The following is a 25,884-nucleotide window of genomic DNA, read 5'->3' as shown; positions in this document are numbered from 1 at the left end:
TAAGAAGCGACAGCCCCTGATGCTCAGAAGGCAGCACAGAACAGAACTCAAAACACCCAGCAACCGCGGTAGCAGACCAAGCAGCCACGTCTCACCACAGACTGCTGTAGGAAAGCAAGAGGAGAAGGGCAAGAAAGACATAGGGAAAAAATTTGTTGCCTCTAATTTCAAGGAGCTGAATGGGAATAGCTTCTGAGCAACGGTCTGTAACCACTGTAGTGATTGGTATGAACATACAGAACATCCTCTTGCCTCCTCAATGGCAGAGCTGGGAGCATGTAGCTGGTCCAGCTTTTATGCCTGGAACCAAAAAGCTCTGGACGTTTGGAGGGGAAATACACCTGCAACATCTGACAGGCACTGCTGGAGAACAGAAGCCACCAGTTTGATGAACTGTTGTCAGAAAACAGGACAGCTCTCTGCAAAGAGTACAGCTTGCTTGAATGACACATGTGAAGTAAAAACCTCTCATGTACATAGGCAGCTTAACTAAGTTGCTTCACTGCCCTCATTGAATCTGATTCACGAGAGAAGGTATCTAGAAATTATAACATTATTTTTGTTAGGATTACCCAAACGAGTAAGAATTTGGTCTCCTGGCATCTTTAAATTGCTGTGAGCTTTAATAGTCTGTTTTACAGCCTTGCAAAGCTCTGCCAACATAAGCCTCTGCTGTTTCATACTTAGCAAAGGTCCCAGCTGGACTCAGCCAGCCTGCAGTAAAAGCCACACTACCCGGATTTATTCTACTTGTACGTCTGCTGTCCATTACAGCACTGGAAATGTGTGCTAAGGACATGACAGCTCCCTCACAAGCAGGTTATTTTTGGCTACCAAGTCTCAAACTGGCTCGAAGAAATCAGGAAGCATCTTGTAGAGTATCACAATTTTGTCTTATTTCCTGTTCCACTTTTTTATAAGCATTTTATGCCTGCATGTTTCATCAATTAACATAAGGATTAAGTTGCTGCCAATCATAGTTCTGACCCTCAATTTATTTGCTGTGAAAAGGAAGCAGTTCACCATCACCCCAAACTCCTATTCAATGCGATCAGGGCATTTGCCCCCCAGATTCCCAATATAGAATGGGTTTCACAGAACTCATTCACACAGAAACCAGACATTTTGAGATGATGATGCAAGACCACAAAAGTTGCAGAAAAAATTGATGTGACAATTGAAATTTAGGATCCGTGAAGTAAAATGAATTGGTTTAATGCCTCATTAATAGAAAAAAGGTACACACTGCAAGACATTTCCGTAATGTTTTTGTATTAAAAACTTCCCAATATACATCATCCTTCTCTCCCTCTCAGCCCACCATCAAGCACCTTTTATGTTAGTCCAGAAGTGAGAGTCTGGGGGAAGAGCAGCGGTTGACTTCCAGTGCTGTTTTTGGCTTAGTCGAAGTGTTTATTTCATTTTAACATCGTTCCAAAAGACCGGCAACTAGACAAACTTTGCTGACCATGAAGCAATCTCCTTGCACATTACATTTTGCAATTGCTGCAGGGTATCAAACAGTAGGATGGAGCAGAGTTGCAAACAAATAAGTTACATACTGTGGTACCTGATCAGCGCTTTGAGACTGGTCCAATTTTTGTAAGCACCGTTTTACATCTAAATCTGGCTGCATGACAGGGAAGACTGTCTTCCAGTAGCTTCACTTTTTAAAGAGGCCAGGAGCTGAGAGCAAATAGGATAAAAAAAATAAGAAACCCATTACATATGCTTCTCTCTTCCTCAGACATACAGATATTTTACAGTGAAATGTTTCTGCTTTCATGAAGGATTTATCTTCCTTCTTTCATCCTTTCTTTCCCTGTTGCTGCAGGAAAAATCCAACAAGCAACAGAACGCAGTCCTGTAAGCACACGGGCACACTAGCAACAGTACTCACGTCTGAAAAGCCTTTCACAAGACCCAAGCACACGGCAGCTCTGTTTTTTCTCACTATATGGCACAAACAGAGAAAATTACTACAGCTTAAAAACATCTTACCTTTCAATAAAAATAATTAAAACTATCTCCTTCAGCTGTTTTTGCGTGATTGCTTTGTATTACTTTGTAATCGATTCTTACCTTAAGGTTAGTTTTTGTGCTAACAAAACTGTAAAGCAGTCTAGACATTTGGATCCTACCTTGACAAGCACAGTACAAGTAGCTAAACTCCAAATAGATCGATCTGCTCATTCAAGGATGTTGCACAAGAAATCATTCAAGCAACAGTCTGTACGGGAGCTACTTAAGCAGTGGATGTACTTGAAACACCATTACTTGTAAGCCACATTTCCAGAATGAAATGCTTTAGCCTGATAGCTTTTAAGCGCAACAAGAACATCTGTCACCCCCCCCCCCTCCCCCCCCCCCCAAAAATACGTATGTGGGCAGGTGTCAGCTCTCTGCATCATATTGCAAAAAATACGCTGCTAGCCGGTCTACATTTTCAATATTTTAATCACTTTTGTATTTATTTAAGGGCTAACCTAGAGTCTTTTGTACTAAACACAGTACTATCCACTTCTGAGAGTTTCCTCTATAAAAGACGAATCATGAGGGTGGATTTCACAAAGGAATGGAAATGAGAGACTAGAAGCAGCCACATACTCTTCATATAAAGTCTCTTTTGGTTTGTGACTACCTGATCCCTTGATAATTAAACAAAAAGAAATAAAAGTAACGGGAGTATATACTGATGAAAGGACAGAGGAGGGGGATGACCAAGCTGAATTTGCTGCCAACAACCAGCCACAACCTTAGAAATGCCTCTGAATACTCTGAAGTTGCTCCAGTTGTTTACAGTCTGGAGTTACTTCTTTAGTTTCCCCATACAGAATAGTGGTGAAAAGCAGTGTATTGCTGTTTTCACCAGTACATCTAGGAAAATATCCCTTGCTACAGGGATGCCTTGCTGTAGGTTGGTCTGTGTTATTAGCTCCCCAAAATCTGGATGTAGTATCACAAGCTGGTTGAAGAATGATCTTCAGAAATTATCTTCATTGATAATGCCATCCTGCTGCAACCAGGGCCAGAACCCACACTTTGACTGTCCAGTCTCTGGCCAGTTCTTTTTCTCTGAAGAGCTGCATTTCCAGAGAAAACTTCTTACATATTATAATGTCCTTGGGAAGATGACTCACTTCTGTGGTTTACGCTGTTAACAGTGTAAGAGAGGAGAATGCAAAAAGCTCCCAGGCTGGCAATGAAATCTTTCACAAGATCTCACTTTCAGCATGTCCGAAGTACAGTAATTGGAGATTGGCTTCCTGCTGCTGACTTTTTATTTCCTCATACCTCACAGACAGATCATTAAACCAACAAGATGTTGTTTTTTTCTCTTAAGTTCGCACTGATAATTCTCACTGGGAAAACCATCTCCCTCTACCTTCACTCTCAGTACTGTATGGCTTTCCAAGCCATTCCAAGTATCATCTTTACAGAGATGACTGAAATCAAGACCTTGTGTTACATATCTTACAGACTCTATCTACTTACTAGAGATTGTATTTTCTCCCAGGAAAAATCTCAGCTATATAAAAGCACCTAACAACGCTAGAGTTTAAGTGTATAGTATTTCTGCATTCAGCAACTCTGTTCACTAAAATAACACACTTTCCTGTTTTCAGTCCTAGACAAAAACCATTAAAGATTCTCTTTGGAGCCTCTTGTATAAAATTCACAAGGAGCAATTCCCCAATCACTATAACCGATTTCAAATGGTGCTAGAAAATATTATTGACTCTGAACACCAAAAGAAATCAGTCATCCTCTAAAGGGGTTACTGAGATCTGCAAGGACGAAGAGTTAAGTGCTGGACAGTATTTTACATTGGAGGATCCCCAAATACTTGGTAAGTGTTAATTAATTACCTCTGTGGCACTGTTCACTAAAAAAATGTTATAAATACTATTAAAATGCCTGTGAGAAGACAATGATTTACAAAGAGAAAACTGTCAAATCAACCATTAGCTACATGCATCTTTTAATATGGTAAAGCCAATCTAGAAACACTTCAAAGTTCTCCAAATTTCAGTAGCCTTGGCCAATGTGACCTACCATGCATGGTCCAATTCTCCCAGACGCTGATACTGGCCATTTCCATTAACTACACCTAGCATATCAGGATATCCACTTGCAACTTGAGCACTTGAAAGTTAAGTCACACAAAATAAATAAGCATATTCAGATGTGCCAAACATACCACAATGAAAAAGCAAACACACAGCAGGGATGCAAACAGCATCTAGAATTCCCAGTGCTTAAATTTAAAATTATCTGCTTTAAAGTCTATTGTGTGTCTTGCGTGAGACATGAACAAGGTATTTACAAGGGCAGTAAAGAACTAACAAAAATCTAAGGCTGACAAGTTGACAAGAAAGTGGAGCAAATGAAGTTCCTTTCCTTATTCCTCACCATGTTGTACAAACTAGCTGTTTGTACTAGATTTACTAGTTGGTGCATTAACATTAACGTCTTCAATATTGTGTTGCAATTCTGTATTACGCTTTTTTGCACTGTATGTTTCATAAGCCCTTCTCTGTTTCCAAGTTCTGGTTCACCACCTACAAATACTATACACATGCTGTTGCCCAGCAGTATTACAGCAGAATTTCTGCCTTTGAAATCACACATTGCATTGATCTCCCAAGGGTCATCTGGGCCATAGACTCTGCAGTCTCAGCCTACCGAGGGACTTCATTTGGTAGTGGAGCCAATTGTTAACGGCAGAAGCACGCAAAGAAGATCTTGGCCTTCTCTTCTTTTCCAGCGAGGTTTCCGAAGATCTGTTTCACTGACGAAGGCAGGGATTCTTCCTCCAAGAACACTGATTTCAAATGGTGCTAGACAATGAATAGTTAAATCTAAACCACCATATGAAACCAGCTTCCTGAGGGAGCTTGTTTCAAGCTGCGATGATATTCCTGTAACAATAAATTGGAAATGCCACAGAAGAATACCTGTCCATGTTGGGTTTTTATCTTTATTTTTCCTATTAAATAGTTGATGCCTTTTCCTTAGTCTTACCCTTGATTTTGCTTTCAGTCACCAAATGTTCATTTCTGTTTTCTATTATAGTGCTACCAACTGAAAGGGAACTACTTACAGCAGTGTCACTCTGAAGAATTTTGTTAGTCAGGCTTGGACAAGATGTACAAGGGTTTAACCAGGAAATTTTTGTTACTGTCTTTTATTACCAGATTGTGTCTGCTGAGGTCTGCCCACAGCCTGACTACCACCAAACAGATCATCAGTAAGGAAATCACTGCTGCAAACTCCCTCTAGAGACAGCAAAGCAACGTGTGAAAGGTCTCCAGCAAGACGTTAACATCTTATTTTTAACAGCGGCAGCACCAGCGTATGACAGAAGCTACATATTAACGCCTAAATACTGAATATTCATTCAAAAGGTCACGCGGATAGTCTGAAAACCAGCTCACCTGGCTGCTATCTCTCGCTGAGGTGGTATCTGGAACATTAGAGAAAAAGCGTGTGCCCAAACCTAACGTTAAGGATTACATTAATTATGGACTATTCAGATCTGGCACTTGCCACGTGGTCCCAGCACTACTAAGAAGTCTGACACAGCATTTTTTCCTGGAAGTCTGCTACTGAAGTGTGTTCTAGACAATTTACTCCCTTCAAACAGATGTATTTTTTTATAACCTGTCGGCAACTTCTCATCTCAGCTGGCAGAACAAACGTATCCCAATTACATCTGCAGAATAATGTCAAGCAAGTTTGAGCGTTTGCACAGACTACAAGGCTCAGCCACGCTCATGGTGACATGTTCTGGGAAGTGCTCAAAAGGTACATCACAGCCTCTCAGCAAGGAACAAATTACCCAAAGCAGCAGCACTGGCACAACAGGCACAGTCACTTTCAATGGCAGGGCAGAGGGGAGGCACAATGAGACAGTGTGCCCCACGTGGGTGTAAAATAACATTGTTTTAAGGGAAACAACCCAACGGAGTAGGCTGGGCCTCTGAAAGCGGGCAGTTGCTTCAGTTACTGGAAGAGCTATAACTATGCCAGGCCACATCAGCGTTGGATTTATTATGCAGCTTTTCTGTCCAGAAAGTGTCTGTGTGGAGCAGAGCAGTCAGGAAGCAGCTTGGCCAGGAGCAGCAGGACTGAGCAGTGCTCATGCCCATCTCCCCAGGCTCTGCCCCAAGCATACAGCTGTCTGCAAATCTTCCACGTGGGCCCAAGAAATGCTAATGCTTTAGCATGGGCAAAATAAAGCAGCTTGAAAGCACGGGCAGGACTGAACTGCTTAAAGCCATACAAAAGCCCCAAACTTTGCCTTGCTGTAGTGTATTCAAGAAGAGTGAAGCATCTTACTTTTTCCCTCCTGCAGTTTAATACAGCTGGCGTACACTGTACGTGCCTCTGGAAGTCCTGTGAAAGCTGATTTTAGTTGATTACAACCATCACCCAAGATGAACCCATCTGTGGTCTCCTGAAGACAGCCAAATATTCTAAAACTCCTCTTCAGAGGACAGGAACCCATGTAAAAAACCTAATTACTTCTGTTTCTAAGGTTTCATCACCTCCAGAGGTGCATCTCTCTTCATTTACCACAGTGACATAAAAACCAACTAGATTAGGCTAGAAATCTAACTTCTAGACGGCTGAAGATAGAGGAGAGAAATCTCAAATTAGCGTGGACAGTTCCCACAAGGGTATCTGTCAGCAGTGTAGCTAACACACTCCTCTCCAAGAAAATCTTCATGAGAAAGTCCATGCAATCCATCTGTGAAACAATGATAGCAACGACACTTCACAACCATTACCTTCCCTGGACAAGGTGAGGTTAAATCGTGCTACAGCATCTTTTTCTGTACAGTTGCATACCTGATGTACGTGGGATCTGAAGCTGAGGTCCAGTTGCATGGCTCTGTATCACTAGCCTTAGAACGGATGTAGACCCCCGCGTCTCCATCCGACTATCCAGAGAACAAATTCTTCCATTTAATATCAATTGTACTTTCGAAGGAAGCATCTTTCAAAACTTGTAATAACTCTGCACGTTTTTAGAACACAGATAATGAGAAACACTCTCGCATTAGGGCTGTAAACTGTCATTTCTAAATTGGAAAAACAAATGAACTGCAGATAGAGAGCTATTGTACTTCTCCAAGATGCCTCCTTCTCGTTAGGTCCTGTAAGTTTTAAAACATTTTCAAATCTTGGAACTGTTCTGTCCTCCCTAGATTTAGCAATGAGAAAAGCTGAGAGCAATTCTCTCATTTAACTGGAAAGGAGTAAGAATAACAGAGAGGATAATGTCTTTACATCTACTTAGCAGAAAAGCAAGAGCTTGGGAAATACAAAGAGCAAACCCAGAATTCATAGACTTAAATAAAAATTTTAGATGGAAGAGTTTCCGTTTACATTTTTGTTTCTGTGGTGACAAACTAACACTGTTCTGTAATATTCCAGAGAAAATTATGGGAATGACATGTCAGTGACTTAAGCCCTGATCTTAAAATACTCCATAATTCACGTGTTTTTATTTGACATCGATGGGATTACTTACATGAGTAAAGTTTTGTCTGCAATTAAACCACTGCAAGATTAGTGTTTATGATGGCTTTGTTTTGCTGTTGAATAATTCTAGTGGTTTAGCTTACAGGTGGTTTAGCTGCATTGAAACACCCATCAGGTAACCCTCTCTCTTCCACTGAACTCCTGCGGTGAAGCATTTGGAATAGCACATGAACTGCAATCCCATCTTTGACTGCGAATGACAACTGTGGGCACTTTATCACAGAGAGAGCATCTACTGGGAGTGACCTGGAAAGACGTCCAACTGGACTAATGATCCTGTGCAGGAAATTCGTAAAAACTACGTCTTATTGCTTCCTTTCCATGCTCTGCTGTAACAGGAGCTCTGTAAATGGATTTTGTTAGAGCTCCACTTATGACAGATTTACGATCCATCTATGACAGGCTGAAAGACCGAGTCAGCCTGTAATTTGCAGACAATAGCCTGCGAGTATGCGATGTCTGACAAACTGCTCAACTTATTGTAACTTTTTAAATTCCTTTTTTTTTAATAAAATGTGGAGCCAAGGGAAGATGACAGATTGACAACTCTGCAGAAAGCCTCTGTCACAGAACAGCTATAGCATAGGAAGCGATTGTGCGAACTTCCTACTTAACGCTTGGCCATGTATCTCATTTATGAGCTGCTGCAGACACCCTATGGCATGATGAAGATCAAGGAACCATTGAGAAATTGTCTGTCAGCTGAAAAACCAATTAATACTAACTGTACTGAGGAAGAACTGCCTACCAAGATAGAAATTGAGACTGTGAAGTCAGTTACAGATGTCTTTAAGGGATTTCTTTTTTGGTCATTTTCAACTTGAACTTAAAACCACAGCTCTTGGGGAAAAGCTGCTTCATCTTTTATTTTTCTGCACCATCAATCCCCCAGCGTTTTCACCACCAGCTTAATGAATTCCAACTATCAAGAGAGCTCATCTGCTATGTAATTTGTCTTTTTTTTGTTCCCTTCACTAAACATGCAGGAAAAATGTTTTTAATTTGCAAGGCTGAATAAATACCTACTGTGTTTGCCAAGACTTTATTGACATTCATGGCTGTCCACAAAGCTGACTGACTTCTCACAGAGATGGTTTATCTCCTTAAGAAAAAAACCCACCCAAGCAAGAAGATGTTAATCTTTCTTAATGAAATAAAATAAAATGAAAAACAGCAGTTCAATAAAGAATACTGTGGCTAGTGAAACCCCTTCATCCAGGATATGGTCCCAGAGCAGATTTTTGTTGACAGCAAAATCACTTAACATTGGGACACCCTCCAGCATTCACCGCTGCCTCTGATGCTGCAGTTCATGTCACCTTCAGTTGTACCCAAACAACTGCCCACAGGCCATGCTGTAGACAAGTCACTCAGATGATTCTAATTCAAAGAAAAAAAAGTGTTTCTTTTCTTGACAGATATTTTCAGTCATCTGCTTTTCCACACGGTCAGGAAAGAGATGGCACTGCATTGCTGCTGAGCTGGAAATGAATGGCTGGGAGTAGGCAGAAACTTATTAAACTGGCACTAGCAAAAGACATGAACTGTGGAATTACACCTTGGATAGCATCAAATCACATCTCCCTTGCTCAGCTGGTCATGAGGAGTTGAGATGAGTTTCAGCCTGCAATGAAACACAGTTCTTGAACTTTCATAAGAAAATCAATACACCAAACTTTAAGATTCTTACTCAAGTTTTACTAGGTTTTTACAAAAGGTCCAACTTTTCCCGTAGGCCTGCTGCCTGAATTTTTCCATTTCAATTTTCCTTGCTGAACAATTTTGTTATCTTAAATTCAGCAATGTGCACGAAACAATCAAAGCCTCCACAGCTGGATTTTAATATGATCAGACAGTCTGCGGTGGCTTGACATAAACAGGTAAGAAGAAAAAGCACTTGGGTCATTTGGGAGGAAATTAATGACATGACAAACCATTACTGTCAAAATTTCCTACACTGATGACAGTACTTCACATATCTCACTTTCCTTCCTGTGCTTTGTTTAGCTATACTGAAAAGAGCTACCAAGCGATCTGGGGAACATTCCTCTGGAACAAGCAAACAGCCCTCAAATAAAGATCAATATTTCCTACTAGTGAAACATCCAATTTATCTGTTAAGTATGCACAATACATTTATCTTTTTAATTTCAGAAGCTTCTCAAAGCTTCTAACAAACAGGAAAGGTCTGATGGCTACAAGGTATTTACAATACCAGCTGATACCAAGGAGGGACACAGATGTGCTATACCTCAGAAAAAACAGCCTCCACCATGTACAATTTTCTCCAATATATTTCTGGAACAATTCACTACTGACAGGGTTTGTCCTCAGAATCTGGAAGAAAAAAATACCAGAAGCTGTTTGAATTAGTCCCCTCTTTGTGTTGTTCTTCAAAAAGATAAATCAAAATGCCGCTTCATAATCATTCTTCTCTTCCTCCAGCCTCTTATACAGGCTTTCAGCCAAGTTACGGCTCCTCACCATCTGAACTTATGTGAGCGCATTTACAGTCCAAACAGGTAATCAAGGTTTACCACTAACCCCATCACTAGAATACAGGTATCGTGTTCCCTATGGAAGGAGTAATTTTCCATTAGAGCTTCAAAAGTCATCGAATGAAACTGCTGCCTCTGTTTCATGCAGAAGTATTCATGTAGACAATCCTTGTAATATATATCCAAATTGATCTACAGACCTCCCGGTAGACTATCTAAAGGTGCAGTCCACCTACGCACTAACTCCACGGTAGTGGTGGGCCCCCATGCCATGGGGAAAGAATTCTTTGTGGAGGAAGGATCTGTAAATAGCAGGTGCCAGAGATCACCTACTGCGTAGAGCAGTATCTTTGACGTACAAGTTGTCTCAGATTTATCCTAAACTGTTTTGAAACCTCTTCAGGCTGATTTGGGGGATTATTAGGAAACAGAAATCCTGAAAATACAAAAGCAGGCTTATCAAGCACAGGAAAAACAGTAAGATGTTTTGTGACAAAGGCTTCAGTACGTGAATTATGCATTACCGAAAACTGACTTAGTTCATATGGGAGGAGGGAGATTTCTGTGCGTCCAAATCCAAGCACAATGGGCACAAGCTGCACTGCAGGGAATTACATGCAGTCCTGCACAAACATCATCAATTTGAGTACCTCACTCTCCTTTTTGTCTGATTATTACCTTGCATTATTTGTAAGAATTTGAGGCAGAGAACAGCAAAACAACCTGCAAACTCCTTGAAATCAGTCATTACCAAATTCAGAAAGGGCTTCTGAATCCGTAAGGAAGCAGGACTAGTCTGGCTTCAGCCTCTCCTCTCTCTATTTCTGTCCATATTCCCACCCTGTGCCCATCACCATAGCAAGCTGACTGCTCTTCTGGCAAACAGCAATCTTTGGGGCAACAAAGGCAGGAATATAGGGTTGGGTTTTTTTCCCCCAAGGGGATCATGAATTGCTGGATAAAAGCGGCAGATGTTATACTTCAGAAATCGTACAAGACAACTATAATGAACAATGTAATTCCCCGTTGTTTTCTAAGGTATGTTAACAAAGGTATGTTAACAAAGCAGCCACCCACAAGACTCGCTGTTGCTTGTCCATGTCTTTACGTTAGAAAAAGATTTTTTTCATTCCCACTGCTGTCTTACATATGCAGAAGTATCTCATTGGGATCTGGGAGAAAACTGATGATGGGGGGGGGGGGGGAAGCAGGGTGAGGGGAAGATTTCTTCAGCTTAAAATATTTCTTCTGACTTAAAGCTTTTGGAATCTGAAGAGCGATAAGCATCATTTTTAGAAACCACCCTGGCAACGTAGCTGTTATGTAAGTTTCAATAGAAGCTCTAATCCCAGCACTGAACAGAAATGCCCCTGTCATGAACCACTCAAAAACTACACCTACTGTTTATATTCTTATGCCATGCATTGTATCGCATCCACTTATGTCTCTACAAAGTGAGCTCTTAAAACCAGGCGCCTGTAACTTTTTTGCCCCTGTGCTTATCTTCAGCACTGGATTCATTTATGTTGCTACATAAATGATCATGCTAGTTTGCCAAAAGATGAAAAGGTGACCTGGAAAAAATTGCTTCTACGTATCTTTTAAAAATAGCAATAAACACACATGAAAATGTTTATTTTTCTGTATTTTTTTCTGGTATAATACAAACTGCAATTGTGACTATTTTGAAAGACTCCACGATTACTGAAGAGGAAGTGAAATTAAAATCATCACACAGAAAAATGATAGCAATTAAGAGGGATAGGAAATTCAATCAGACCGCTCCAAGAGTGATTGTTTTTAATCCCAACTGAATTCCCACGCCTGACAAACAGTCTGCAGAGGATCTTTCAGTTGAAGACAAATATTCTTTACTCCTCCCATCATGTATGACACTGCAAAAAAACCAAAACCCAAGCCAGAAATATTTTCAGAGCAAACCAAACCACCTTTGAACCCTTCTTTGTTATGCTGAAGAAGCAAAGAATCAGAAATCGAATTTTTAAAGATATCCACTTCCTACATACTGGTGCTGCACAGCAACAAACACAATATATGCCAGATATATTTACACTACATACTTCACAGCAGGAAACATAACCAATGCAGAGAGCATATTCCATCCATTTACTGGAAACAGAAATTATTTACCTTTCAGTTTGCACATATTTATAAATAGGTTTTCCCTCAAACAACATGTTCTTCCTTTGGCATATGCAAGGTGCTCTCATGAGATCAGCACCTGGAATTTATAAAATGGTTTATTTAAATGCACGCTTGCATTTCCTCTTCAGCTTCCCCTTATAAAAGGAGAAAAAGTCACATGCTTACGGTACCTTTTTACCAGTTTGGTTCCGTTTCGGATCACCTTTTTTAATTACAGAATGAAAGAGTGTTAAGAGGAACACAGCCGGTTGATACTTGCCACCGCTGCAGGGGAGGCCACGGCAGCAGCTCCCCAGGGCTGCCACCAGGGTTAGCGTCCCAGAGCCATGAGCCGTACGGACCGTCCAGGAACTGCCCATCTCCTCAACCAGCAAAAGAAACACAACCACCCGGCGGTTTAACATTCCCCTCCGTTTCTGCATCTTCTTGGTTAGGCCAGGGTATGTCACCTAATTAAAGAGCTTGTTTGTTCTGGCTTTGAAGGGAGAGGGATGACAGGTTTACCTGAAGATTTTAGGGACTGATCAGTGGCCTCTAAGTTGTGCTACAGACTGGAAGAGCCAGGAAATGAGAGGGATCTTCACTGCATGCCGAACAAGGATGATTCGCCGTCAACTGGACCAACTGGCAAACATCTGGCAGTGCTGGAATTGATTACGTCTGCCCAACCACGGACAGCTTTGAGTTTTTACCGATCCTTACTCCTGAACCCCTTTTACTACTCAGTTCGTGTATTTGACTACTTCTGCAGGACAAAATACATCATCATCAGGATAAAAACAGACATGGTGCTTCAGTAATAAATACTGATGCTGGCATACACCATGAAAATTATAGAACTGACTAGAGGACCACGACATAATGCTCCACATATTAAACACAGCCAAGCAAGAGATGGAGAAAAGCAGCTGTCAGATTTTGAAAATAGTTTTGTTTTGCGGAGGAGTTTTTGCTTTAATCTACCACAGCTATTGAACAACTTGAGTCGCATTAGAAAAATATGTCCCTATCTATCAGAAAAACATAACATACATATATCCATTTTGCTGCAACTTACTTGTGATCTTACTAGTCTCCTCCCCATAACTGGCTGTGTCTTTTGAAGCTAGAAACGAGGTCAGTATCTTGTAATTTGAGCATTAAAATAAGGAAGACTGAAGTTCTGTTTCTACTCTGATTTTCTTTGGGACCTGAGAAACTCAGTTTGCGTAGATTCTGCAGCTATGTAGATATTTACCTTCCCAGTGATTTCCAATGGACACACTGTAAAGCAGCTGTAGCAGGGCAGAGTCCCTGTCATGGATCAAGACACACTGATCCAGGAGCTTCATATAAAACAGAATAAAAGGAGATTCATTTCTAGTTTACTGCCTGAGGCAAGGAAGAGTGAAGAGACATGAAAAAAAAGGAAGCATGAGGAATAATGAGACAATAAAACCCGATGTAAAAGCAGATTAACACCATGATGGCCTGTCTACTCTTTGCATCATAGGAAGGTATAGCTTTAAAATAAAGGCTTAAATAAAAAGGTATTTTTGTGGCATTTACAGAGGGTTGGCAAGGGAGAAGCTCCTTTCTGTTGAAACTGTACTGAGCTGCAGCTGATTGCTATCAGTTCACGTGCACAAATCAGGCAAACATCTCAGAAGAGAAAGTGATGCACAGAGGTGCAGATCTGGAACTTGGCTGTGCAGAGAAAGTAGTCAAGTATACATTTCCAGAGGAAATCTGGAAGGCAGAAGATGCCGAATGTGCACAGAGAGAATGTCATTGTGTATATTAAGAATATGATTAAGAAAGCTCACAAAACCCCCAGAATTATAGACATCCAGTCAGGATAGAATCTCGAGCTGGACAACATGATTGATGGTGTTGAATGTTTGACCAGTGAAAAAAGGTAAGGATGAAGAACTAGTGCTAGTATTTGGCTAAGAAAAAGCAACTAGAAACTTCAAAGTTTCCAATGAATTCAAGAGGCAGACATCGGCCTGGAAGTGGTGTAGGACAGAATCACAAAGGAGAATCCCAAATTGCAAATGACTGGTCTAACTTCCGACTTCTAACAATGTGGCCATTACTAGACTAAGGAAAAATAAACCCAAAGGAACCTTAATCATTTAGTGCAGAAGAGAGTTAGCTCTTTATTCTGTCAGCATTTGAGTTCTCTTATTTGTAACAGACATGATTAAATTAATTCATCAATTAGTAAATGAGTTCAGTTAGTTCACAGCATGTAATTAGTTTATTCTACTCTGTTAACAGGCACATCCTAATGTCACTTTGTAATATTTTGCAAATTCAATTTTAATTTATTAGACACGATGAGAAAAGGGGAACTTGAAGGCAGCAAACAAAATTGTAACAAAGACAGATGCAAAACTTACTGAGATAATGCACAACATAAATAGCAGTAAGCATCTGCTAGCAAGGTCTGTTCCCTGCTCAGCAGTGCTGACCATTCTACATTAACTGCTTTGTGGTTAAAACAGGTCTGAGATGACACGTGCAGGAACACGGCAGCTGCCAGCCCGTGATAGTGTCCCTCCAGCCATCGCCCTGCAGTTGGACTGGGTTTTCATTTTGTACTCTCCCCTTTCAGTCCCTTGCAAACAGTTTCAACAAGAAATTCCTTTTTCACAGAACTACTTTAGATTTCTTTGTGGTTTTAATACTGGCCAAGGAAATTTACTCAAGATTATCCCCACAATTGTCTACCACAGCAACTGCGAAGGTTAAGAGAATGAAACAAAGTGAAGACTGCGTAACTACGTGCTACGTATCAGTAAAAGCTGATAGTCATTTGAACATGGTATGTACATACACCTGCACACCCAAGTCCAAGGGTAAAGCAGGAGCCAGCAGAAGAGCTCTGAACAGGCTGTGGGATGGTGGTGTCAGGCAGGACATTCAGAATTCCACATGCGCCAGTGTGAAGATGCAGCTTCCTTTGGGCTCAGAGAGAAAACAGCGAAGGATGCACACTTAGCCAAGAAGGGAAATCAGCTGAGCCACAATAATATTAATAGACTACTATTAAGCCCTCATTAACAGGAAAATTAAGTTAGGTTTCTATCAATAACAAGCCAAAAAATTTTTCTTCTATCGGCGCAAAACACACATGACTGCATCTTTGGGAAGCCCAGTTTTTCCTGCTCAAAGGGTGACACAGCACTAAGCAGCAAGATATTGCTGTCTCTGCAGATGGCTGCCTGACGAGTGCCCCTTGCCACGAGACTTGGAGCCTGCAGGCGTCAGCCACGTGGCTAGTCTTTGTTCTGCCTAAATTTTGGCAGGATTTAGGTGCCTGGAGTCCGGAGCGATAAAACTCTCTACTCGGTAGCTGCTGAGGCATCAGCACGTGCTGTATTAGAGCCTGGTATTACCTGCTGTTCACGATCGAAGGTGTCCCGCTTGGAGCGAGGGAACCTTCTTCTCACCTAGACTCGTGGCCTGAACACTAGGTAAGTCCCCTTAAAGAGCCCAAACCCCACCAAAATCCCTGCCAACACCACAGCTCTCTCCAGAATAAGGCTACAAAGGAACACTGGTGCTCGCTAGCTTCACTGGAGTTTGGAGACTGAAGCACCCACCCAGAAAGCAGGAGAGCCCCTTTTTATGTCTTCTCAGTCTTCAGCTCCACACTACCCTGGAGAACTGCAGCAGTACAGATCCAACACATGAGGCCAAACACCTCTCTGCAACAGTCACGCTGCTCCTGGTACCCAAACATGCTTTTTCAGAGATAACCTGAGCTCTCCTGTGTCACTGCCATGTACACATACCTTCAGAATGACTGATGCCCAAACCCCGGTCTAATGCATCATGAACAAGGTCCCTCTGAAGTGCCTCCCTCTACTCTGGCTGTTTTGATTCCGAAATAATGAGAATTACATCACATCCACACCCCTGCCATCTTCATAATACTGGAAGCGTTCCCCCAGCCTTTTCAGTCTCATTCTGTCCCTTTCCCATTGGGCTGAAAACTGAGCTCTACTCTGTGATCCAACACTTTTTCACAGCAGATGTAGGAAGCATTTCCTAATTCTGGCCCAGGCAGTGAGTTCCACACCCAAGCACGGAAGTCCAGCATGGAGACATAAACTGGGCACCAGTTTATGTGCTTAAAAAAATTCAAAACCAGCTCAGTACTGGATATTTCAAAAGAGAGTGTATGATGCATGTACAAGGGGACACAGCTAAGCACCTCTTTGATCTGAAGCTTAAAATATACAACCTTTCCTGTGCTACTTCTGTATTTGCATGGAAAACTGGCAATATTCTGGATTAAAGTTTGTGGATGAAGGAAAAAAAAAATAATTAAAAGAATGATGCAAGTACTTACAAAGATAGTAACACAGAGAGAAGAGAAAATTGATTCAGACTACAGTATAGCACCGAAATAAAACAAGGAATGACTATGATTACATTTGAGGTACTATAATTTAACAAAAACTGTAGCAGAACTGTTACAGGGGCTTCTTAATTCTATTACTGATCATTACATCACACTTTACAGACTCCTTATGGATTTCCCTCCTAACAGCCCCTGCTTTATCTGCATTTTTTTGTGAAAGAAATTACAATAACTTACACTATGAGGGAGTAATTGCATCAGGCATTTGGTGATGAATATATTCACTTGCATTTCCAGACTGGAGCTGTCCTCTGTTTACTGTACTTTCTAAATCATCAGACTGAAACAGAACTCATCCTGCTTTCAAGGGCCATAAAAGTTGTATTAGGTTTCCAGTTAAAATGAGGACAATGTGTATCCTGTATGGATGTGACAAGATAGGCTAAAATAGCTAAAATAACTGAAGTAAATACCTAAACTGCATTATACAGACCTAGAAAATAATGCACACAAAGCAGGACATCAGAAGTCTGACAGACATGGGAATACGGATTACGAAACTGTGAAAAATCATTTAAAGCTGTATAATTATGCCCACATAACAAAAACTTCTTCTTCTCCTTAAGTATATCTCCTTCACTTCAAGTGTCAATATGACTAATATATATTGCCTTGTAGCACTGCCCCTGAGTTTGAAAACCTTCTTTTAAATCTCATCTCTTTAGGAGGGGTCCAGTACCCCAGTCCCAGATATCTTCCAGTGCAAGGGAATGGAGGAGAAGGACTGGCTACAAACCCCCAGTCAAACCCGTCTTTTTTCTCCCCAAATCCATAGTACTGCATCCTAAAAGAGAGATGCCGAGCGTGTCTGCTGCATCACTCCTCTGAATCCCCGCCAGCACTATGTGCTCTTTCAAACACCCTGTGGAGAAGATTTCCAACACACCGTGAGTCCTGCACAACTCCGCCTCTGACCCTTCCTGTTAGGGACTCCTGAGCAACGGGCTTTATCTCATTAATTCAGTGGTTTTTAGGAAACTACTTTTTCCTGCCAGCTTTCAAACCCAGAGGAATTTTCTAGATGTGCAGTGACAGTGCATGAGTAATAGCTCCCTCATTAAACTACCAGGGAGTCATAAAACAAAACAAATTGTTCAGCTTCCCAGTGTTTTTCCGATTTGCTTTCCCTTTCCAAGCCCTGTAGTGCTCACAAACATCCAAACTATCTAAGTGACGTCATTTATAGTCAGAATCCTTAAAGGAAACAACATGTCCTTAGCACGTTGCTCAATCCTCTGGTATTCTTGCAGTCATTTATTTTTGCCCCAGGGTAGTTTCAAGTTGTTTTATTTTTTAAATCAAGAGCTAGCTGTGCCCACGTGTAATGTATGCCTCCGAAGACCGCCATCAAAAGCTCGTCTGGCACAAGAGAAGGAGCTGCGCTACGTTTGCTGCTGCCTTGGCAGTCCTTGGTACGTCTCTTGTCTTCATGCCAAATGCTCTCCGTGCCCACGGACGAAAAGCAGGGTGGTACAGTGCGGGAAGCCATAAAAATGTGAAAGACAAGAACAAACCCTGCTCTCCCACGGCAGGGCTTTGCATCTGCTGCCGCAGCAGCCATGCTTACTGTTTCTCCTGTGCTTTAAAAATAGTCCTCTGTAGGGAAACAAGATATTCAGCCCAAACTTGGTAAAACAAATCATGTTTGCCGCGGCTTGTGTTAAGAAATCACTCTGTACCTCTTCTAAAGAGAGACAGGTAGCTGTGTTTCCGGAGCGCCTTTGGTGTTGGCAGGTAACAGGTTCTTTATCCCATTTGGAAATCTGGGAGTCAAACATACAGTCTGACAATACAAAGAATACTGTGAAAGGCCACTATTTCTACAGCAGTTTGTGAGAATGAGAGACAAGACTCTGTCTCCTGCGTTTCTGTTCAGGATGAAGCAGCTTGTGCTCAGTGCCGACACAGATGATCTTCCTACCCAACAAGGTACCCCCATTTCAGAAACAAATCCCATAAAGGTCTTTTTGTATCCACTGCCAGCACGCAGAGTATCGTGTACAGTAACTCAGATTTGGAGAACGTACACAGCAAAAGAGTCCCACATTTTTAAAAACAGAAGGAAAAAAACCCAACAAAGCAGAATAAGATACCAAACTCAACCCTGGGAGATGACCAGGTTTGAGAATATTTGTATTTAATATCTATTTTGGCAAGATTGCAGAAATGCTAACAACCACCATAGTTTTGAGAACAATCCTTTAAGGTGCACTTGTAATCCCCATGTTACAGATAGCAAAGTAAGGACTGAATGAAGTCAGTGTAAGGTGACCCAAGTTCAGTGTTTTTACTGAAATATGTGGCTTACTTCAAGAAAACTTCTGCTCCTTTTGCCTAAACAACATCTGGGAGCCGCAGAATGAAAACCATTTCAGACAGCCCTAACATCTCACACTACTGAGATTTGCATTCTGTCTTTTAATAAGCAGCAGAAAGCAAAGGAATGAGATAAACTGGGAGCTCCAGACCATGCTTCCCAACGCATTTGGCAAAGTGCTGAGGAGACCCATTAAAGGGACCAAGCTCATTGACCTCACAGATTTCCCCAGGCCTGGGCTAGAAAACAAAACAGCTGAATGCTTATTCCCTTGCAGAAGGAACTGCTGGCACCCTGCTCTCCGTCTATCTCCATGTCAAGGGTTTTGATGGTGATGAAGAATCAGCAGCTTTAAATATACATCTGACACACAAAAAAGCAGAGTGACTGAAGTCAGCAAGAGACTGCTCGAGCAAAAATTGAGCAGAGACCCAAGCCCAGAGCCTGAAGGATGTTCAAAAGCCTCACTGCTAATGATTTCACTGTTGAGTTAGGTATTCAAACACCTCTAAGGACACGAGTTATCAGAATTTGCCTCTTTACATTGCTATATAAATGGCAACAAAGGTGGGAACGACTTGCCAGCTTAGCTTCTCGCATCATCCTTATGAAAGGGTGTGGAGGTACTCATGAGAAATGGAGGTTTTCGTCAGGGCTGAAATACATAGCAGACACTGTGGCAGATGGCACTGGATGAATTGAAATAGAATTGGAAGTTCAGGGTATTTAAAAGAAGGTTCATGTAAGACTAAACAAGGTAACAGCTTAAGAAATACACAATAGTGAAAAGAGACATAAAAGTACTCCCATTCATCCTTCTCCTGACATACGGAGATGTTCAATGAACTAAACCGATTATAAATATTCAGGCATTTACATTATGGTCACAACTGAATACTGACTGTTCCAATACATTGGCACCTGCACAAACATACATAAAGCCACCACTGACCTGCACAGTTTGCAGTCCAAAGGGTGAGGGAATACTCTCTTTGCATTTGTTTAAAAGCAAAACACAGATGAAGTGTGGACCTCACAAGAATATGCCAAAGCCAAGACCTGCTAAGGGTTAAGAAATCAAGCCTTTGAATAGATAATGAAAACATTCAAGATTATTAGATTAGTTAGTATGAAAGAGTAGGAATAAGCCCTCAAATCTTTGATAATCGTCCTCTATAAGGACTCCACCACCTCTCCCCAAAGTCTTTAGGACTGGCTGCTGTTAGAGGCATTACTGGAGCAAACAGACCAGAGGTCTGAGACTCTGCTGGTCCCCTGCTCCTAAGATATAATTCAGCTCTGTAGTTTTACATTTCAGAAAGAAGCATGCTACTGAAACAGAGTTTGGACAGCATTTCCAAAGCTGCAGGGCCCATCAGGCCTGCTGATAGCTCCTCATTAAAAAAAGCAACAAGAAACAAAACAACAACCTCTTTTCCAGGCGGTGAACGACACTAGCATGAGACTGACAACTTTCAGGATGAGGTCATCTCCGTTTCCCTCCAGAAATGAAGCTAGCAAGTACAATCAACAGTAATTAAAAACTCCTTTCACAAAAGGACACTACACTTTTATTATCTCTGTTGAAGCCTAATCAAAAGCATCACAATGAGCTTGTTGATTTTTTTTTAAAACCAAGATACTATAAAAGACAGAAAGAAACCTGCAATTAAGAACAGAAACCCAATTTTCTTAGGCGCTGTAGTATCTTGGCTCAAAATACATACTGTCCCCTACTTCCCTAAAAGAATAACTCACTACTTACTAGTTAGCTATGGCAAAACATAACCAAAAATTCTAATTTATAAAGAAAATGCTTAATGGGTAAACAAATGTGCTCATGACACTGAAACTTATATGGGAAGCGTAAGCAATAAGCTGTAATCACACTCATGAAAAGTTATTGGCTTTGGGCCTAATGATCTTCTGCACAGGGTTCCAGCTGCAAAAAAATATTACGTTTCTTTGCATCCCAATTTACTATTACAAATTCTGAGATGTTCACTGCAAGAATGTAATGTGAACTGGTTTGTATTTCAAACTATTTATTATTCATATTTGTTTCACCTTATGTGTCAGAGGAAAAAAGCCAGTGCTCTAATCACTAGAGATCCAGTAGCATTTGGATAGCATTTCAGCCCACCAAATATAAATGTCTGCTGCTGGCTGAGCAGAATCACTCTCTAGAATTCAGCGATAAATTGCATCTCCAGCAATTACAACAGGAGCTTGGATACTTGGGCGAAGATTTAGTTGCCTAAACACAGCTCCTATGCCTCCTGTCGTTTTAGGTGATGTACAGCGTCATGCCTAGCCCACATAAAACTCCCATAAAATTCATGTTGTACCTGCCAGCCCGATGGGTACGTCCCAGATAACCTAAGGCATCTGTCTCAAAGGCACCAGACAATGTGCAGGCAACTGAATCCTATCCTTGGGCACCTGCAGACAGGTACGTGTACACGTATTATGCTGTCTGGTCTTTGTACCGGAGCCAAATCCCACCCATGTATTCTGCTGCACATCTACAGTGTAATAATAGCTTTAAAAACCCTTAAAAAAGGTTTTTACTTTTGTTGTGGACATTAAAGGTCCCACTGCTCTTTATCAGGAAAGATATTTTGATATTGGTGTCTCTACCCACACAGAGGCAGAATTGCCAGATCAGATTTACCAGCAGAGCTTTAGGGTGCAGATTAAACCTTGACAACTGGCTTTCAGCCAGAAACTGGAGTGCTTACATCACTTCTACAGTGTGATTACTTTTAGAATATTTACTGTTATAACCCCAAAGTGACCCGGCTGCTATGCAGTACACGCTACGCACTTGAGTGCTGCCGAGAGTGATCTGAGAAGCATTACATGGGCGCACGGGTCCTCCTCTCCCAGCAGCAGAGGTGAACGTTTTTCCTGAGACTGTGCACATTTAGGGCAGAAGGGAATGAGAGGGTTAAGTGGCAAGCGTGCAGGAATGGATGGGTGAGCGGCGAAGCGGTGGGTGCGGCAGCAGGAAGCCCACCTGCCCACCGACTGCCTGCCCGAGGAGCAGATGCCCGGCCGGACAGATGAGAGGTGCCAGCCAGCAGCCCAGAATAGCAGCGGGGCAGGCGGAAGGGAAGGAAACATACGGTCTTAAGCAAGAGGTCAACCCAGTTTGTACGCCTCGGCATTTAAAGTATAGTATTCCGAAGGACTGAGCTCCGCAGATCGCCGCTGGAACCAAGGGGCAGCTCTAGAGGCTGAGGACCACAGACGGAGGATGTTGTGACACAAGCAGATCACTCCATCGCTGCTATTTTATATGCGTTTACAGCTGAGCTGAGTGTAAACAGGGAAGTCACATGGCATCCGTAGTGTCACACAGTGACTTCCTTAGTGTCACAAAGGCTCGGAACATCGCCTTTAACATCTATTAGCCCATACGGCGTCTGCAAAAATGGGAACCTTTAAGCAGCTCCTATTAACACTGCCCATCTAGGCCATCCTCCATGACTCAGGAATCCGTTTCTGGATGCTAGCGTGTATTTTCCACTTCCTTTCCCTGCAGCGTATATAACAGAAACGAATCTGAATGCTGACACAGTAAGCAGACTGATTGCAGTATTTTATTTTTTGGACTGAGTCCCAATTTTAGTCTGATCTGGTTCTCAGATCGGAGGTTGTACATTGTCACGTAGTTTGTAAAAGCAGTTGCTACACTGATTTGACTAGATATGCAAGGCTGTGCATCTGCAGATCAGAAAGCCAGATCACTGCAGATGCATCAAATTTTCTCAGAATAATAAACTGGAGATTTACTGAAAACAATACAGAAATAATTTTACAGCCTTCTTCCAAACATGCAGATATAAATACAGGTCAAATTTGCAGAGAGTGTTCAAATTTGCATCGTTGTGTTCTAAAAACAATTTGAAAAGAAAACATTTTATAACAGTTCAGAGAACAAGCCTGGGAGACAGCAGATTTGGACTGTTTTCTCCTACTGCTACACTACTGACTGTGGATCATGCCAGGCTCTGGGAAAAACTCAACTTACAATCAATTACCCAAATGACAGGTGAAATTTTCGAAGTGCTCAGCATCCAGAAGGTGTCACCACCAGCTGGAATTAAGCACATAGGTGCTGCCTGCTGCCTGGCAGTTTGAAAATCTGATCTTTTAAACGATGGCTATACACTTAAAATGGAAATTTATTAATCAGTACATATCAGCAAAAATAAGCAGTATAAGCAAATATATCTGAAGTATACAAGCGTCTCAGAAGCTTGCCTTCCTACATACTGTAAAACCATCAATGGACTGTCCCCTCTTCAAAGTCATGTTAGCACATAAAGCTGCTCTTTTCTTTCTTTTTTGTAATACTGCTTAGGCAGCAATACCTCTGTTACAAATCTTGAGAATGAAAAGGTTAACCTCTGGTTATTTCATATTGCAGTTATCCCATTCTTTGACACAATTTTATTAACTTCATTCAAGAAAGAATGTAGCCTTGCTAATATAAATGGCAGTTTGACAATTACTTGTACATATGTTTTAATGGATGTACCATTTTGAGACAATTTTTGACAGGAATTCACACCCTATGATATGGCTACAATTTGGTCTGCATGTACAATTTCAGACCAAGACCTTAAAGCTTCCAGGCATCTCCTGAATGACTGGAGGAAGAAGGTCTTCAGATCCCTCACTATGTGTTAGTTGGTTAATAATTCTTCTGGTAAATGAACCGTAACTTTCTTAAGCAGACCAATGACTCTCTCACAAATGGATTGGTTCTACTAGACCAAGCAAGACAGACGAATAGTGAAAACTTAATTCTGGCAATAAATAAGCTGCTTTGAACTATTTTTCAGACCAGAACTGTACACTAACAAGTCCACTCACAGTAGTCTCCACCTACAAAACACAGTAACATGTAAAAAGGGTGCCGTGAATGTTAATACAAAGGTGTGCAACGTGTCTTCCAGATGGGAAGCATTACAAAAATGTTATTACACACATTTTTAATATTAGGCAAATGAGACATCTTGCATGCAGCTACGGTCTTAGGGCAGCGATCACAATTGAAACGCATGGCTGATCGTAGGGGGGCGGGGGGGGGAAGATTCAGACAAAACCACAGAATCACAAGGGATGGGTGATGTATTTTTTACCACCCTCCTTGCTCTACCTCCATTTCAGCATTTTAAACTGTTTCAGCATGCTAAAAAAAAAAAAAAAAAAAAAAAATCTTACTTCTTCTTTAAGCTGTCTGGTTGTTTTCCTACAGACGCTATCTCAGCATTACACAGTCAATACAGCTAATGGCATTAATTGCTTTCTTTTTTACTGAGATCAAGCAAGTGGTTCCCTTCACTTTCTCTTGAGCAACAAACAGAAGTCCAGGTAACCAAAGTGTTAGAAGGTAGCATCTCCAGATCTATTTTATAAACAGCAGGAAACCAATAGCATGTACAGACTTCAGACAGCCTATTTCAGTTTTGTGTTTGAAATGCTAGCTGAAGGGCTCACAATTCTATGGGGCAGAATTGAAGTGAAATAAGCGAAGCAAAAGGGATGTATTTCTGAGCAACGCACCTTTCGACCACGTTGTTCTGAACTTTCTCCGTAGCGTCTAAAATATACTGCTCCTTTGTGTAATCCCAAGTCTTGAAAAAGTTAGTAAACCTCCTCTCCTGTAGTAGCTTCCTGCACCTGTCCCTACAGGTAATAAAAGATTAGAAGGATCAGAATTGCCATGTTTATGAAACTTTTTTTTCTGTGCAGCAAGCAGCTCATTTCTTATTCTTAAAATGAAAGGAGTGGCAGTGTTTAAAAAAAAAAAAAAAGAAAGAAAAACAACATAATGAAAAGGAAGCACACACCCATATGGAAAAAAAATGGCAAAAGATGAAGCATGCTTATTACAAATGCTTTGTAACCTTGTCACCGACAAAAACAAACAATTAATTAAACAGAAGGGAAACTTCTAGGTTTTTGTTCCTTATATTCTCAGAAATGTACAACTGTCCGCACTTCCACTGAGGTCGCATGCTGCTCTTACGATTGTTGTGGTAAGTTTTAATATCAAGCGTAACAGCAAACAAACTTCTAGTTAGGATTGCAACTGTAAATAATTTAACAGTGTCTCTGCAACCCCACAGACTGCAACTAAGAGCAGTGTTTTTCACACAGCAATTCAATTCCTGCAGTTCCTAAAGCACAAAGCATGTGTAAACACTACCAGGATTCCTGCTTATGTAAGAAATGCAAATTTGGGGCTTTGACAGATCTACAACCCAACAGACTTGTATTAAACATACCCACACATTCCTCTGTATCTTACTTTGCACAGTTACTACAGCGTTTGAACATCCGCAAGAGATTTGCTCTGTTTTAATGGTAAGAAACATCTGCCTAAACACAGCAAATTATTTCTGGATTTGTCTCAGATAAAAAATGAGTAAATGCTGACTACTGTACGAGCTGGCTCTGTTACAGTTCCAAGCTTTATAGGAAATTTAGTTTGCAACAGGTGACCATGTTCAAGATGAGGAAGATTTCACTCACTGCTTAGGGATACTTTTTAAAGTTACCAATACCCTGACATATTTTCCAGACACCCCTGTAATCCAGTGTTACAGACTTCTGCCTGGCAATAAAAAAAAAAAAAAAAAAAAAAAAAAAAAAAACCAACACAGCGAACACCGCAGAGCTGGTAAGAGTTACTAAACATGCCGTAACACTGGGCTGGCCATCTCCTTCCCCGAACTGCTTCCAGAGCACGACGTGGGTGCAACCATCCCAACTGATGCAACCTGAGCTAAAACCACTGATGTACGATGCAACGGCAAGTGTGGGGTGACAGTGCTCCTCGCAGCAGGCTACTCGATATACCAGGTCTTCGTCCTGCTGTCAAGTCCACATACAAAGGAATGTAGTTTTCATCAAAAAGTCGG

General features: G+C 41.3%; 1 protein-coding gene across 34 annotated transcripts in view; it reads right to left on the bottom strand.

The window, feature by feature from the left end:
* Window positions 1–25,884, bottom strand: part of LOC126044551 (endonuclease domain-containing 1 protein-like) — a 175,487-nt gene that overhangs the window by 42,885 nt on the left and 106,718 nt on the right. For 30 of the 34 annotated variants that reach the window (XM_049814349.1, XM_049814377.1, XM_049814379.1 and 27 more), the window contains 2 exons: window positions 24,524–24,646; window positions 1,571–1,686 (listed from right to left, as the gene is read on the bottom strand). The exons of 2 other annotated variants lie outside the window; for them this stretch is intronic. The gene's annotated coding sequence lies outside the window, so the exon portion shown is untranslated. Of the gene's footprint in view, window positions 1–1,570; window positions 1,687–4,894; window positions 9,176–9,802; window positions 9,889–24,523; window positions 24,647–25,884 lie in introns of those variants that run through there. 2 more of the 34 variants (XR_007507707.1, XM_049814358.1) reach the window with 2 other exon arrangements.

This window comes from Accipiter gentilis, chromosome 11 (assembly GCF_929443795.1).
Source record: "Accipiter gentilis chromosome 11, bAccGen1.1, whole genome shotgun sequence".
NCBI lineage: Eukaryota > Metazoa > Chordata > Aves > Accipitriformes > Accipitridae > Astur > Astur gentilis.
This window is presented reverse-complemented; position numbering and strand designations above follow the sequence as displayed.